An 18,239-nucleotide genomic window follows, 5' to 3' on the forward strand; every position below is an offset into this window, starting at 1 on the left:
CAAAATTTTAGGCTTATTTATCGGCAAAACGGGCCTAAATTTTTTTATTCGGCCCTGCCCAAAATTGGCCTAATCCATAGACAACTCTAATTATATTTCATTGGAAAAGTCTTTTTTATAAATTTCGGTTTTTGATTAATTCTATTTGGATCAACTGAATTATTGATTTAATTAAAATTAAACTCTAATTTACTGATCAAAATGAATTTTTTCGATTAATTGGTTGGTTGCTGATCATTATAATTCAATTGATCATTGGAAGACATTTTTTAAAAATTTCGGTTTTTGATTAATTCGTTTCAGTAAAGGTTAATGACTAAATTACCCGTTTAATACCATATTATTTAAGTCATAGTTTACATATATAAAACATTTTAGTCATTTTAATATGTTTAAATTTTATATTTTGTTTTTAAATCCAATTAGTTTAAGTAATGAAATTTAGATTCGGTTATTAATCAAACCAATCATTTAAATATCTATGATATCGAATAACCACGCTAAGTCTTGATTAAATTTGTGATTAAGCTAATTTAAATCTCTAAATGGAGTCAAAACTCTAAACCTAAAGCTTTTACTTAAAGGGCATCACAAGAACCCTTGACCTACTAGGAGTTGGTCATGAATGCCACTTATTTGTTGTTATAGCAAAGGTAAAAAAAACCTTTAGCTTTGTTTCAAGGAACCCTAACCCTAAACCCTATATCTAAATGAAGTGTTTGGATATGAAAAAGTTGTGGAAAGGGGGGGACTAAAATGAATAAGAAATGCTAAAGACAAATAAAAGAAAGATAAAGCACCATTCAATGTCCCATGCTGAATATAACAACCTTAGAAAGTGGGTCAGAAAAGAGCTGAAAGCAAGGCAAAAAGACAAAGCAAAGGTAAAGAGGTTTTCACGTGTAAAGTGGAGGGAAGAAGAAGACACTCTTTAAATCCTTTATATGAATATTTTGAAATAAAGAAAATTTAGTCACACTAATATTATATGCCAAATAAGCAAATAAAAATGCTAAATATAAGTAGGAGTGAAGCTAGAAATTCTTTTTGGAGGAGTCAAAAATAAATTATAAATGTTTGGGAGTCAAAATGAAATTTTATAACTGTACTAAATTGTATTCTTACAATTTCCAAAGGGGCTCTAAAACAATTCTACCACTTGGGGGGACTTGCCACTAAGTATGGGATTGTAAGATTTTTATTTATTTATTTTGAATTTGAGGTTGTAAGTTTCTTCAACATTATTTTAAAAATGCCCAACAATCTAATATGTTATTAATTAGACTTCAATTATTAAATCAAAAGAGAAAAAAACTAGATTCTTAGGATTAAAAGTAAATAAACTAAATTTTAAATGCGTGAAAAATATAGGGGCTCAGACATAATTAGATCATACATATGTCCCCTACATCCAATAGTGGCTGCGAGACTATGCTAGCCCCCTATTAGGCCCATGAAGGCCTGGTTTTAGATTTTGAGGGCAATTAATTAGTGTTAAGTTAGTGATAATGTATAATATACGAATCTAGGTTTGAATTTGGGGATAAAATTGTTAGTAGGGACAGTCACGAATATTGAACCTGAACCTTAAAGTAAACATAAAAAACACCCCAAAAGTAAGGATTTATAATTTTCTTTTACGATTATTCAATCACATGAGACTATATGGAAATCAGATCAACTATGTTCAACCTATAATAAATTAAATGTTCGTGGAATGTTTTAAAACTATTTTTTTCTAAAAGAAAAACCCATGTCACCAATTTTGTTGACAACAACTATCGATGATATTAATTTGGACCTAATAATATTGTGACAATAAGTGAAAGGACCAAATACTATTAAATTAGACTATAAAGGATTAAATCTAATTTCAGTATAATAAAGGGACTACAACCACAATTAAACCTTTCAATCACCTGCAAATTGGCTCATGTGTCTCATGAGCTTTTCTTTTTTATAGCTTTGTGGAGCCCATAATAAGCCATTTACTTACCAGTGTGAACCCCCCCCCCTCTTTTTGTAGTCAAATAATAATGGGGATAGAGGAATCCTCTTAGTCAAAAAGATGCCCACAAATTCAATGGTGCCTATAATCTGAAAGGACAAATCGAATTGGGAAAAAATAATCATTTGATTATCAGTTTGATTGGATTCCATCAAAGGGTCTCCAAATATATCAAAAGATTCTAAGCTAAAAACAATTCTAAAATAGGCACAAGAGATAATAGGTTGTTATAAGGTTAAGTTTATTAATTATGATTTTGGATATATGATACATTTATCGTTGATAAGGTTAAAAATAATGTTTATAGTAAAATTAATTATTGTAACTATAAAGTAAAAAATTTCACCGCATCACAGCCATTACTCATTCAAAGGCACACTAAATTATGCATTTTCATTTGCCAAGTTGACAAGGTTGTAGTAGCTATTGTAACAAAGATATTAGTAATGTTAGAAGAAGAGAATAATTCACATGGACAAACATGGAGGGATGAGTAAGGGTGGGGTATAAGGAGAGAGATGGTCCGAAGTTTAGATCATTTATTTTATTGATCGAATGTTTTAGATCAAGTTATTTGAAAGTTAAGCCATTCAGGTTTTAGGATTTGAAACTCGGACTTTGATAATTTCAGGTTATTAGCAGTTTTAACAAGGATATTAAGCAAGAAATGTTAGAAGACAATGATTCACATGGACAAACATGGAGGGATAAGGATGGGGTATTGTTGAATGGGTTGGATTGATTTTGAATTATTTTGAGTTCAAATCATTTTTAATTTAGGGTTTGGGATTCATTTCAAGTTTAAGTCGTTTTGAATTTAGACTATTTTAAATTTGGGTCATTCGTGTTTACTACTCGAGTTTTTCAAGTCATGTTATTTCAAATCAGATTATTTAAAGTTTAGGGTTCGACACTCGCATTTTAATCATTTCAAATTATTTGTTTGTATCTCTTATTTCAGATTCAATTTATTTTTAATTTTAATTATTTTTCATATCCAACTAAATAAAATTATATTATTTATTTTTATAATCAAATTCAATTAAATTTGGAAGGGAGGTTCCAATGTTGAATGTTTGTCTTGGATAGCTCCAAATGATTAAATACACACCCAAGCTACTTCATTCGATTCATTTTATGTCATTCAGAGGGGCCATTAATGCTCGAATTGACAATCTATGAAAATTATATACATCATAATTTGCCCCTCTAAATGTAGCTAAATTGACATAAAAAAATTATCAAATAATATGTTCATAAGGTGATGATATGCATCTAAGTGAACAAGTTCATATTTGAGCAATAGGTCCATTTGTGGGGTGTGGGGTACCATTTAACAGCTAAGAAAATAATTGGGGTTTGTGAGGGGAATAGTCAAGCTGTAGGAGACATAAGCATTTAACTCTAAATTAACCCTTATCTTCAAACATCTAAATGGATCCCACATGTTATTTATTGGATTTATATGGACGGAATTAGAAATTATTTTTGGAGGATTATAATTGAATTATTAATTTTTATGAGATTAAGATGTAATTTTAATGTACAATATTGTAAGAATTAGATTGATGATCAAACTGATTAAACCATCTATTTTTGGTTCAATTAATTGAACCATCAATTTATCTGTTATAAAATTAAAATTTTCTAGGCTCAGTAAGGGTGGACGTTGATCACGAGTTTTAAAGCTGTTTCATACCCAGAACGAGGATCGAACCCCTGACTACTGATTAAAGTAAAAGAGACATTTACCATCTCACTTAATTTTTAGATTACAAAATTAAATATTTAAACTAATACAAATAGATTTTTATAGATTCAAGATTCAACTGATGTATAAATACAAATTGTTACCTATTTTTGAAGAATATTATATAGGTGTTGATGACCTAATGGACATTTAACAAAACCCAAAACTAGTCCTCCTAGTTTTGAAAATAATGGAATTTTTGGCAGGTAGAAAACATTGAAAAGATTGATGTGAAATTGAAATCCAGGCTCCTTTTTCTTTGTTCCCTCATTAAGCCTAGAGATGTTCAGGTTTTCTCCATTGAATGGAATATGACGTGAAAATGAAATTACACCTGTTAATGAGATAAGTTTCGTAATCTTAACTCGGTTGATATTTAAATTGTTGTCAGTGTAGAATAATACGAATTTGTGTGTATTGAAATGTATTATTCTCTTAATTAAGAGTTGAGGAAAGACCATAGATAATTTCAAATATTATATAAAAAAAAGTGTTGGGGTTCCTCTTCAATTCCTCACTTATTCTTTTCATACTTATTTAAATACATTTTAATTAAATTCTCTAAATATCATTATCGTATTAATCATATCTTTTTATTAATGTAATTAAGAGTTTGGATGTTAAATTGTAGCTCGAATATGATATGAAGTATTCTTAAAACATGTTAAATAATTTTTAGCGAAAATATGTGATTGATATAATACTTGATACTTTCATGACTCAATTAAAATATTTTAAAATTTAAGAATCAATTTAAAATTAGAATCATAATTTAAGGATGTTTATTGTAATTAACCCATTAATTATGTTATTGATTTGACTAATTATGAACCAATAATGCTATATTGTTTAGAACATAATCGCATCAGTTATCAAAGTTGATACTACACTGAGAAAAAAAAATACATGGTTGAAATATTATTGTAGTTTAAGAGTGGGTTTGGATGGACGGTGCATTTACCTGCGATTAGTGTAAAAATAACAGTGACGGTGAGATTAAATATTATAGCGTGAGACAAAAAGTCAGCTAAGCGCACCGCACCTCACCGTTCATCAAACCCACCCTAAATATTTAATTGAAACGATATAAAAGTTAACCCATAAATTAGAATGCAATTGACCTTACTATTATGGGTAAACATACATTTTGTTAGATGAATTTGACTTCTAGATTGAAATTGGTATTTAAGATTTTAATTTTATCAAATTAGGTATTTGAACTTAGTTTTAATATTTATTTTGGTATCTAAAGTTTATTTTTGTCCAATTAGGTACCTAAACTTGGTTTCTTGATTTAAATTGGTACTTGAACTTGTCTGAACCGATTTGAACTATAAAGCCAAGTTCAGGTACCTAATTGGGCAAAAAAAATGTTAGGTACTAAATTGAACCTTGAGGCCAAGTTTAGCTACCTAATTGGATTTAAAAAAAAACCCTTAGGTACCAATTTGAACCTTAAAGCTAAGTTTAGGTACCAAAATGTATATTTACCCTACTTTTATTCATTAGCCAAATTTTTTACTGAAGACCTTTTTGAACAACTCTCACATGGCTATGTAACCAAAAAGCTAGGCATCCGACAAGTCTCCTAATCCAATACCATCACCATTATCATCTTTCCCATGGGCCAAAAATTTCTTTTATATCCCTAATTTAATTACATTTTTTTTGGCCCTCTCTGAGAATTACACTCGAGATAAAAAAAAAACCCAAGCTTGTTGAATTTCAAAATATATAGCTTTGAAATACACCAAATACAAATTGAAGTTGCAATTTTGTCATGCAAGTTGACAAATTAATTTGCCCATATTGCAATTGCTATATTGAAGTTGTCAACACATATATACGGTTGTAACTTGTGTAGATTTTAGCTTACTCTAAATTTCTTGGACAAAGAATTTGTGTTTGCTCACTAAATTTAATGTATATTTTTTACAATACTAGGGGTAAGGATGGGGATAACCAGTGGTGGATTCAGAGATATAACTCAGGGGTAGGGGCAAAGTTAAAATTTTTTAGGGAGTCGGGATTAAATGGTATATTTTTATGATAATAAAAATGCGATTTTGCCATTTTAATAGTTTATAGGATTAAATTAAATATTTATCATTTTTTGGGCCAAAGTATAATTTTACCATTACTAATTTAAAATTTTATAGATTATAAAGAGCCTAAATAAAAAAAATTCCATTTTAGGGGGGTTGGGGCCCCTGCCAACCCCCTAGATCCAACCCTAAATATAACAAAGTTGAACTCGTTTCAAACGAGTGTCTGACAAGAACCTTAACCATCGTTCCATTCAAGTCAAGACAATTTAATATCTACTTTTAATTTCATCGAATTAAATAAATTTCATGACTTATATTAACTTCATTAGTGAAAGATGGCATGAATAATTTAATTATTTTAAAACAAAATTAACTTTGAGATTTTGTGATTGAGTTGTATATATTTTGAGCCAATTTTTTTTATTTACGAGAATTACTCAAATGAATTAGCATAAGTTTGGTTATGTAATTTGATACCAAACAATCCCCATAATTTGGAAATGTTAGAGAATTGGTCTTAAAAAAGTTCAAAATTAAAGGGTGAACTACATAAATATCACTTATATTCCGGTCACTCAATTATTAAAAGTTACATTATGGTCACCCACATTATTGCAATGTTACATTTCGGTCACTCGTCCATTAACTTGTGTTACCCCCTTAATTAAATGATGATGTAACACAGTTAACTCAAAGGTCAATAGTTAATTTTACCCTTGAAAAATAGCTAAAAAATCAGTTTGATACTTTAAGAATTTTCTAGAGATAATTTTAAAATAAAAAAACCTAAAAATTATTTAAAAAAACTTGAAAATTCATAATTATTTTTGGTGTACAATATACCAATAAAAAAGCACATTAAACTACTAGTATTCAGTGGATTCTTTGCAAACAGTTGCAAGCCCTCATTCTGGTCAAAAGCCAACTTTGCAATGCGATCAACTTCCATGTTTTCTTCTCTAAGGATATGAACAAATTTTCATTGAATCATTTCTAACCAAATCTGTTGAATTCGCTTGATAAGTGCTGAATGAGAAGGCCTTGTAAACGTTTCCTTAATGGATTGTATAACCTCTATGCTACCTGTCCGAATTGACACTTTGTCCCATTTCTTGTTTTGAAGAATAATCAATCCATGCAGAATACCCCATAATTCAGCATTGAATACAGAACACCACCCCAATCTTCTATTAAATCCAAGAATCCACTGGCCGTGATGATCCTTCAGCACTCCACCTGCAACAGCTTCCTCCAAGTCCAACTTGACTGCTCCATCAATATATAATTGAATCCAATATGTTGCCCATGTATTTGACATTCTGGCATTTATTTTTAAAAATTATAATTATATAAAAAATTCAAAAGTTTATAAAATTCTAATAAACTTGAGATGTACATTTAAAAATGAATTGGCACGAAAACTCATAAAAATTAGATATTTAAATTAATAAGTATCGAGTGTAGTGATAATGCATATTGTATTTCTAATGAAAAACATAAGTTTAAATATTGAAAATAATATCATTAAAAAAAATAATCATAAACTCTAAACATAAATAGTAAATCGAAGATAAAAAAAATTACAGAAAAAAGAATTGCATATTTGAGCCTAGGAGGGCCACGTGGGAAGGATTCTTTCATGAAAATTTCTAGTTACGTGTTTGTATCATTTTCACCAAAAGTAATTATTAGTCATTTAATCACCAAGACAAAATTTTGTGGCCACAGTATGTTTTAGTACGTAAAATTGGTAGTTGAGATTGCCTTGTCCACCTTTCTCTCCACATGGTGTCGAGTGGAGGATTATTGATGGAAACTCTAATTTATTTTTAAGAATCGGATTTATATTCTATCTATTAATATTCATAATGTATAAATTTATATTTAATTTTTTTGTTTCGTTTTGTTGATTGAGTCGTAACTTGATTGGTATGGATATTGTTGCCAGTACATGAGGACGTGGGTTCAAGTGTATTGAAGCACATTATCCTCATATTTAAGGGTTGGGGAGGGGCTATGAATAGTTCTAGGCATTGTGTGAAAAAAAAATCAGATATGATCAGAACCTATAATGAGACCATATAAATCAAAACTCATCTAAGACTTTCATATCTAAATCTCTGAGCAGAAATCTCCAATATAGTGGTTTGCTCTATTTTCAAAAGTGTACCACCGATTGAATCTTCGATTCTCAATTCAACCGGCCGATAGGATCCAATTTTGACAACACTGCCCTTCCTAACGAAATCTAGCTTTTCGTCTTGTCTTTGCTCTTAAAGATATTAATTGGGTCCAATTACGGTTTTGTTCTTATTCAAATTATGATTTTGTTGTTATACTTAATATGAGGGGAGCCAGAAATTCAGTTTTAAAAGGTCAAAATAAAATTTTAGAAGTTTGGAGGAGCTGAAAGTAATTTTTTTATTTAAATAGTGCTTAAATTTAATATTTTACAACTGGAAGGGGCTAATGTTGCTATTAATCCAATTAATATTATGCCTTAGTCAAAATCACTAACACTAGCTTTAATTGGTTGATTTAACCATAATTTTACATTTTCACGCGGAAATAAAATTTTAGAATTGGAGAGAGCGGACAAAGGTACAAAATTTATTTTATAAAACCTTAAGTTAAATACTTAATAATTAAAAATAACTAAAATTAAGGGTGAATGTAATTTTTTTAAATGGACCAAAATTTAATTATGAATTTTTAAGAGGTCGAAACATAATTTTATCTTTTATTAAGTTATAATTTCATATTTTTAAGAGATTAAAAGGGATTTTTTTCATTTCTGGGACTAAAATGTAACTTTATCATATATATTAATTTATAATTTTATTATTTTAGAAGGGACTAAGTAAAATTGATATTATTTTACTTAATCAAAAGTTGAGAGACTTCTATCCATCAATAGAGGCGAAGCTAGGAATTTTTTTTAGGAGGGACCGAAATTAAATTATAATTTTTACGATAGTAAAAATACAATTTCACTATTTTAATTGCCTATATCTTTATAATTTTTAAAGGATTAAATTAATTTCTTATCATTTTTAAGGGGGTCAAAGTGTAATTTTATTTTTATTAATTTAAAATTTTAAAAATTTCAAAAAACCTAAATAAAATTTTTTTCTATTTTAAGAAACCCGAGCCTCTATTAGCCCCTAATTTCGCCCCTATCTATCAAGAGGCGAAAAGAGAGGTGACCTTTTTAAAATGATAAAATTAAAATTTTATAGTTTTCAAATCCACTAACTTAATTTTTTGGCTTGCCGTATGAACTATTGAATTGCTTGCAATATCGACAAGTGAAAGTACATTAATAAATAAATAATGAAGAAGAATCACATGGCATCATTCTCATTTAATTTCCATTCCCCCCATAGTATAACAAAATTTTATAATCTGATCCTCTTGCCATATCAGATTTTGGGTTCAAGAAACATGCACGTTGCAAGGCTTGGATTTTTGAACCACAAACTTGTACCAAAAATCGATGAAATTTTAAGCATAAAACATACACCAAGGGGCATGAACTTAGAAAAATATAGACAATCGAGGTTTATATCTAAAATTTCAGAGTCAAAAGTTAATTATGATTTTTACTCGAAGTTTGCAATTTAAATGTGAAAAGATAGACAAAAAAATATGTTTGCTTCGATTTTGTGAAATTCCCTACAGTTTTTGTCGCTGTTGATCTTTGCATCGGGAAATTCTTGCTGGCTGACACCATCGGTGTCTCCGCCTCCGTAGGCGGTTTACTCATCAAACGAGGAAAAGAAACTGTCGTTGGCAATTAATAATATAGAATTTGATGGCCACCTTAAGAATTGCTACATTAATAAGCAATGTTGTTTAAATCATATTTCACCAGCTGGTTAGTTTTATTAGATTAAAAATTGTCATGGTGTTCGTCATTATTGATTCGCTATCTGATTAAGATCGACCCAATCTTTTTTATTTGAGTTTGTACAGTTCGCTTTTATGAGTTTGCACGTGGTAGATTCATATTATCATGTAAGCGAATTCATACTTTAGGAACATGTGTTGACCTAGAATATGGTTCGTGTTGACATGTATGGAGACCTATTTAGCACGTTACATTCATGAACCGTGTCCTATAAATAGAAAAATTAGCCTCCATGAAAGATAAACTCACAAAAACACTCAAAAGAAATCAGCCAGAATATTAACCCCTAGAAATAAGTAGGTTATGAATAACTTGAAATTGTATTAAAAAATCGATTTTTTTATCTATTTTAAACAAAATTTTAATATATTTTTTAATTAAACTGACGAATTAATTGAATTAATGGTCTACTTTATTTGATCACCGATCCGATTTTGATTCATTGCTAATAAGCATTTAAATTCCTCAATTACACTAATTATTAGCTTCTATTTTCCTCACAAGTTATTATACTTTTATATATTTAAATTTTCATTTTTTACTTTATTGTTAAGAATTTAATTCTTTTATTTTTCAGATTTCAAAAATTAAATCGTTCAAAAATTTCATATAAAATTCACTAATGTTATATTTTGAAATAAAAATATACTCACTTAGTAGCCATGTAATAAAAAAATGACGTTATAATAAAATTGAATTTAACAAAAGAATTTGAATGTTAACGATTAGAAAGCCATTTTCCGAATCATAATTTAACCCTTTGCTCATCCTAAATACACTCTCACTCATTTTCCGATGCTCATCAATCTTGCCTGAAATTTTTTTGATAGCATCTTTGGGTATATATATATGTATGACATATAGACACATATTCCTCTTAGTTTTTTTCCCTTTCTAATTCTTCGTAGACCCTAAATTCCATTAGAACTCGACCATTCCTTGGTACACAAGTCCCATGCATGCTTTTCCAAAATTAGATCAGTAATGCCGTGCATATATATTAATCTTTAATAATAGACGTGGATAATGATGATAAAACGATCGCAAAGTAATAAGAAAAAATACATATAGATTTTACGTAAAAAGTCTGAGAAATTCACTAATATTGGAAAACAAATGATACAAGAGGGTTGGAAAATCATGTTCTAAACAAAGTCAAATAGAAAAAGAACAATTCTATACGGATTCATTTTGTGCTGTATGGCCCATACAGATCCCCTTATTTTGTCACCGTATTTATGTCTTCAACAAGTAACGTGATTGGGGTCACACAATCTCTAACATCATCGCAAACAAATATATTTTTTGGTAATTTTCATATCCGTTTTATATCTATATTTAAAATTCGTGGTTATAATTTCTCTTATCGTTTTTAAAATTCGAATTTACATTTTTTCTTTGATAATGTAATATACTTTACCATTCCGCTCAACATTTAATACAATCAAATATACTATTGATAAGAATTGACATGCACTATATATACATTAGATTCTCCATAATATACATACACACATATATGACATAGAGGAAACACATAATTCGAATCCTTGTAAATCGAAAGATGGTGGAAGCACATTGGATGTTGTGTAATTCACCATATAATATATACTTACATGTACATTCAATTTGGCTATTTATCAACCACACGTAACACTGGCAAGTAGTACAACAATAATAGGTTAGGCAAGGTTTTTATTCCAAAATAATGCAAACAGCTGGCATGGGATGGGATGGCAGCATAATTTATGAATGATAATACATGATCAAATGTTTCGATTTATCTCAACATTAATAATTAGATGTGAAATTTGCATCTAATTTAATTTATTTTTACCTTTCTTGGTAGGGGTTTATCAATCATGTAGATAGAATATTATTACAGAATATAAATATGATAAAGGGCCAAAGGTAAATTTTTGGGAAGAGTTAAAAAAAGAAGGTAATTTTATAATTTTTAAAAGGATTAAATTATAAATGTATCATTTTTGAAGGAACCAAAATTAAATTACAATTTTCAAAGGTAAAAAATAATTTTAATATTGTATAAATCTAAAATTTTACAATTTTTAAAAAGGTTATATAAAATTGATATTTTTTATATCTCAATTTATTTCTTGACGCCGCTCTTGAATATAATACAAAGTATTAAAATTTGATATCGTTTGTAGATTTAGTTTTTTTGAGATAATGCCTAAAATTACCCATAGTCCCACCTCAACTCATAAATAGGAGGATAATGTGCTTCAGCACACTTAAACCCACGTCCTCCTGCATTGATAACAATGTCCATGCCAATCGAATTAAAATTCAATCGACATTTCTATAGATTTTATTTTAAAAAATAAAAAAATACCCTAATAATTGTAAAAGAATTTTAATCAAGCGCGATTAACTTGTGAGACCAATTCAATCAAATACTTAAATATAATATGGATAAGGATAAATTCCAACAAAGTATATGTATATATGCTTTTCAAATTTAGTCCCACGCCTAGTTCCAAAGCTATAAAAAGTATATGCTTTCATATAAAGGTGGACAGAAAACTCATACAATTTCCAAAGAAAAATGAAAGGTAATGCTTGAATGTGGAATTAAGTGCAAAGTAGAGCAAGACTGAGTAAGCCATTTATAGCTTTGATATTAAGACTCCCCCATAGGCCAAAGCCAGTAGGGACCAATACTAGATGGTTAGGTACAAAATAGTATATATGCTGGCCCTCCCTTTACACATCAATTTTCTTTTGAAGGTCCCCCATTCATTACCAAACCAATGGATTGTCTCTTATCCAAACCGATGATTAAAGATCATAGCAATTAATTTGAAAGAATGGTTGCATTTGTTTTAAATTGGGTTAATTTGGATTAAATTGATTTTGATTTAAAAGTTTTGGGGTATGTGTGGTTTCAGGGTTTTTTTCATTTTAGTCAAATTTAAGTTTCTGTCATTCCGGATTGTTGACATTTTATGATAAACTAAATTAGGTCAATTTAAATTTAAATTAATTGAATTAAAATTTTTTTCTTTAATCAAAATTGTCGGTATAGATAATTAAAAGGTAAATTATAAAAAAAAGTTATATATTTTTGTTTGTTTTAGATTACATTTTAGTCACTTATATTTGAAATGTTACGTTTTAGTCACTTACGTTATCGTTTTGTTATGAAGTGGTCACTCTACCGTTAAACCTCGTTACCTCTCTAACGGTACATGGTAGTCCAAATGGGTTTTAAATGCCAACTTGGATATCCAGTTGTTAGGATGAAAATAGGTTTTTAATTAAATAAATCTAATTTGGCATTGAAAACCCATTTAGACTGCCACGTAGGCTCGCCGTTAGGGAGGTAACGGAGCTTAACGGTAGGGTCATCACTTCGTAACAAAACGATAGCGTAAGTGATTAAAATGTAATCTAAGGCTAATAAAAGTGATTATTTTTATAATTTATTAAATATGACTTAATCTCCCTTTCCGATTTTCAACTTATGCTTTAATTGTTTTAGACATGATCCCTCCAAATATGAAAGAATTTGAGGGGAAAACAAACCAAAATCACAATTTTTGGGGGTCATTGGATTTGCCAAATGCTTGACCAAATCATCAAATTCATTTTAGGATGCATGCATAACACTGATAATTAAGAAAATTATCTGAAAACTGACCATTTTCTTCTTTCTTTTTCTTTTTTAAACGATCGAATTTCATTAAATTAAAGTAGGGAGTAGTTAGTATTAATTTATAGGGGCTGCAATGATTTCAGGTTCAAAACATATGGTTTGATAGAAGCGGTGGATATGGGGAATTATTGAAAATATGAAAGGGATACACAATAATATATTGTGCTATGTCATACCATATGGTACTTATGTCCCATCTCATTATTCTTTATGAAAACTTAGTTTAACCATTAGTATGTCTTCTTCATTTATTAATTATATTTATCTTCTAGGATTACATTGACCATAAATTATATATAGGCTTTTAATACTATAAACTATACCCTAAAATCTAGGTTCCTATAAACATTACATTGAATAGTCCATAGCCCACTATAATTGAATATAAAACATGCTTCATTTGTCTGCATCGAAATTTAGGGTATGCAAATGCTTATTTGGCAATGAATCGAGTTTAGAAATAGGTTAGGATTTTTACACGACGAAGATAAATTTAGAAGTATGGGAGTTTGGGCTCTAAAATACTTTTTAGTTAATTCAAGAGCTTTTTAATGAAAAGAGTAAAAACATAAAGGTGTAAGGAAAAAGATGAATAAGAGGAAGGATATAGGCATCTCGTGAGTAGATAATATTGGTGTTGTCGTAGTCAATACCTAGCTCGATAAGATATTGTTCACTTTGGGCGTACATGCCCTCACAGTTTTGTTATTGGGAGCATTCATACACCCTCAAAAGGTCTCTTACCACTTAAGTGTTGTTACCCTTTTATATAGCACATGCTTTTCCCGTGCTTTGCTAATGTGAGATTTGCCTAAGGTTTTACATTATAAATGTCATAACCAACACCCAGCATGGTAAGATATTTTTCGCTTTGAGCGCACATGGCCCTCATGGTTTTGTTATTGAGAGTTTCTATACACCCCAAAAGGCCTCTTACCACTTAAGTGTTGCTACCCCTTTATATAGCACATGTCTCTCTCGTGCTTTGCCGATGTGAGATTTGCCTAGGGTGTTACATTCACCTCCCTTAGGGACTCAACATCCTCGCTGAGGTTTGCCCCACCATCACTCAAAAGGCATAATGAGTGGCTCTGATACCAATAAATGTCATAACCAACACCCAGTCCGGTAAGATATTGTTCATTTTAGGCGCACATGGCCCTTACGGCTTTGTTCTTGGGAGCGCCCATACATCTCCAAAAGGCTTTTTACCACTTAAGTGTTGCTACGCCTTTATATAGCCCAGGTCTCTCCTGTGCTTTGCTGATGTGAGATTTGCCTAGGGTGTTACATTCAATCCCCTTAAAGACTTAATGTCCTCCCTGAGGTTTGCCCCACCATCACTCAAGAGGCACAGCGAGTGGCTCTGATATCAATAAATGTAATAACCAACACCCAGCCTGGTAAGATATTGTCCGCTTTAGGCGCACATGACCCTCATGGCTTTATTCTTGGGAGTGCCCATACACCTCTAAAAGGCCTTTTATCACTTAAGTGTTGTTATCCCTTTATATAGCCCAAGTCTCTCCCGTGCTTTGCTGATGTGGGATTTGCCTAGGGTATTACATTCACCCCCTTAGGGACTTAGTGTCCTCGTTAAGGTTTGCCCTACCATCGCTCAAGAGGCACGACGAGTGACTCTGATATTATAAATGTTATAGCCAATATCCAACCTGGTAAGATATTGTCCGCTTTGGGCGCATATGGCCATCACGACTTTGTTATTAGAAATGCTCATACACCTTTTTAGGTTTAGCTACTCATGCTGAAAATAAAAAAAAGGATGAACATGGAAATGAAAAATAAAGTATCCATTAAAGTAGAGGTTGAGGACAATATAAAAGTTGAGATTTTTATGGAAGAAAACTTAAAGAACATGAAACTAAAAGCTTAGATAATGTTGGTTTCACATATTATCCTTTGAAAATCATATATGGGGGGAGTAACCTAATACTGTTTTCGTATGTTTTTTTCTTTGCAAACGAGTGCAAGTGTTATGCAATAGTAGTTTTCCCTTTCAAAAAGAGTTAGAGAGAGTTGTTTATTACTTGATAATGACTTCATTATATATGATTCCAATCATGCATTTAAGGAAAAACTATAGTTGCCAATAGGATCGTGGTTTAATTGCATAGTTGAGGTTATGAGATCTCAAAGATTTCAAGTTCAAGTCTCATCATATGTAAGTTCTCTTGAAATTTATTAGGAGTTAAATCTCATCATATGTGGGTGCTATCCAAATTTATTCTAGTTTAGGCTTGGATATATTTTAATTATATTTGCAATTCGGATTTAGTCATCTGTGTCAAAGAGTTCTTTATTAGTGGAAGTATGCTAGAGGACTTCAATGTTACAAACATTGTTCTCAATCCAAAAGTAAAAAACCAAGAGACTATTGCCCATTTTAGACCTATTAGTGCATGCAATTTCAATTACAAAGTCATTGCAAAAGTCATGGAAAATATACCTAGAACAACCTTATTGCTAGTGGTGCCTCCTTTTTAGTCAGCTTTTAGGCCAGGACATCATATCCAAGACAACATTATCATTTCTCAATAAGCCTTCCATTTTATGAAACATGTGAGAAATGGGAAAAAAAAGGTTTGTGGTTTTTAAACTTGTTCTCACCAAAGCCTACAAACATGTCAAATGAAGTTTTCTCGAACTTTTTCTTACGTTTAGGTTTTCGAGAATGGTGGGTTCAGAGAATCATAGAGTGTGTAACCACCATTTGTTTCTCCGTGGTTGTAAATGGAATAAGAGGAAATGAATTTATTCCATACCAAAGATTGAGGCAAAGTGACTTGCTATCACCATTATATCAATTGGTTTAATGCTTGTTGCTTGTCTTGTAGGAACTTTGTATACATATTTTTATTTTGCTCCCATCTCAAATCATTAAAGAGATTATAACATTAAGGTCTAATGTTACCTTATCACAAGAATAACATATTGGCCTTTTGGCATTTTTGGGGTGTGATTTGTTCTTGCTTCTAATTTTGTTTGGTAGCAATGTGTATGGGCACATAACTAGCTGACACATGACAATTTCTTCTGAAATTACTAAAAAATCATATAGCATTGTAATTTTATATGGCCTACTAGATCATAGTAAAAACAAGTAAGGAAAAAGGTTTCTTTACTATTATCAATAACCTAGGCTTTTGTGTACAATTTCCTTTCTTCCAGCAACCAAGATCTCATCAAATTTCTCATAACTAGAGTCCAATTTCATCAAGATGGTTTGATCTACTATCAACTATTCAAATCAATAACAAAGCTATTCTTCTCTTGGATAATTTTTTCAAGGTTCTCATTAGCCTTCTCTAGATCAACAATCACAAAATATTTTTCTTTTATAACCTCAAAAAATTTTAGATTGACCTCCTTTATATTAGCAATTTGTTGACTCAAGGATTTGTTCACATCACAAACCATTTTCCATTTCTCCAACAAAACTAGATTTATCCATGGGAGGGGGACATAGAGTTGAACTCCATTCCTTCCATTGCACAAATAGCAAATGCAGGCTCTCACAAGTACTTTATGTGTAGCTCTAATGCTAATTGGAAAAATTCAAAGTTTGGTAGTAAGCTATGGCAACTTAGGGTGGGTTTGGATGGGCGATTGGGTGCGGTGCGGTGCGTTTAGCTTACTTTTTGTCTCACGCTACAGTATCACTACAGTATCTAATCTCACAGCCACCGCTATTTTTACACTAACTGCAGGTAAACGCACCGACTATCCAAACTCACCCTTAGTGTGCTATGCAATGTAGATAGAAGCCTTGTCACACAACCTAACAAATGCAAAGATAATGAAATAGCAAAACACAAAATGTTGTTAACCTAGTTCAAACTTAACCTACATTTGCAGGGCCTCGCGTATAGAAGAATTCTACTATAACTTCACAGTACAAGTAATGGATTAAGCCTAATCTATCCTAACATTTGGATAATTGCAACCTCACCCAAGTACATTTATGAACCCCCTCCCCCCAATGAGCCTTTCATGCTTAAAGCCCTCAACTCTCAAACTTACAAATAGTAAGTGAATAATAAACACTCAAAGGTGTCAAACAACTATACTTTACCAATTACCCAATGAACATAAAATATGCCCCAAGCCTATGTAACTTCCATGAAATAGGCACATATATATGCTATGAATATTGGCTTCTCTTACTTAGTTTTCTCTTTTTATAGTGTGGATAAATACAACATATATCAATACTCTATCACCAAGTCACTATTTGAATGCTTCAAGTCAATCTTCAAGTCTCCTTCTTGGACTAAAACTTCTCCAAGATAAGCACAAAGTAAAAAACTACCAACTTCAAAATCAGATGCATCAACTATCTACAACATGTGGTTTATGATGTGCCAGCATACAGAACCACACTAGTAAGAACATCGCAAGCCATGGACTAATATATACAAAGAATCATTCCTTATATATTTCTTTTCATGCAAGTAAATATGAATAACCAGGCTATTGCATTTTTCTTAAAATACAATAATTTGAGAATTTATAACGATAATCAATTATTACTTTCATATATCATATGTATCACTTAATAACTAATCGAAAAATCAAACAAGAATATATTTAGATAGCTCTAATATAATTGTCAAACTCACATATGGTGTGACTTAAACTTGAAATATCAAAATTCTCAAAGACTTTCTCTTGTCAATAATCAAGGGCGAATCCAAGGACAATGAGAGACATTGGTCCCTCTTGATTAAATGAAAAAATTAATCTTTTTGACCCTTTCGTCAAAAAATTATAATTTAATTTCAGTCCTTTTAACGCTTGTTAAATGAAAAAATATCATAATTTTG

Source organism: Gossypium hirsutum, chromosome D01 (genome assembly GCF_007990345.1).
Source record: "Gossypium hirsutum isolate 1008001.06 chromosome D01, Gossypium_hirsutum_v2.1, whole genome shotgun sequence".
NCBI lineage: Eukaryota > Viridiplantae > Streptophyta > Magnoliopsida > Malvales > Malvaceae > Gossypium > Gossypium hirsutum.